This window comes from Brassica oleracea, chromosome C5 (genome assembly GCF_000695525.1).
Source record: "Brassica oleracea var. oleracea cultivar TO1000 chromosome C5, BOL, whole genome shotgun sequence".
Lineage (NCBI taxonomy): Eukaryota > Viridiplantae > Streptophyta > Magnoliopsida > Brassicales > Brassicaceae > Brassica > Brassica oleracea.
The window spans coordinates 29,255,749-29,256,402 of record NC_027752.1 but is presented as its reverse complement, the minus strand read 5'-3'; positions in this window follow the sequence as shown (position 1 = coordinate 29,256,402).

Below are 654 nucleotides of genomic sequence, written 5' to 3'. Positions count from 1 at the left end.
GAAATTCCGACGGAAACTATCCGTCGGACCCTAGGTTTTATAACCACAAACCGCTTCTTCTTCCACATTTCTCTCTTCTTCCTCTGCGCGGCTCCTCTCCCTCCTCTCCGGCGATCTCCCCTTCTCTCCGACGATATCTCCGGCGATCTCCCCCTTCTCTTACTTAAATCATGTAAGGACCCTATCCCACTCTCTTAGGTTTTATTTGTTAGGTTTTTGTGTAGATTTGATAGATTTTTGTTAGGGTGATTGGTTAGGATTGTGATTTGGTTGTATAATAGGTTTAGAATTGTGATTTGGTTGAATAATTTGTTTTGTTGAATTGATTTAGAATCTTTTTATAATTTTTTTATTTTTTTTTGTATTTATAAAATCGATTTTTGTATATAAAATCGATTTTTGTGTATAAATTCGATTTTTTCATTTTACAAAAAGATTTTTGTATATAAATTCGATTTTTTGGATTTTACAAAACGTTTTTTGTATATCAATTCGATTTTTTGGATTTTACAAAACATTTTTAATATCTATAAAACTTTTTTTGTGATTAAAAACTATTATTTGGGATTTAAAAAAAATATTAATTTTTTTATATTGATATTAAATAAATTTCAATATTTATTAAACATTTTTAATATTATTAAAACTATTTTT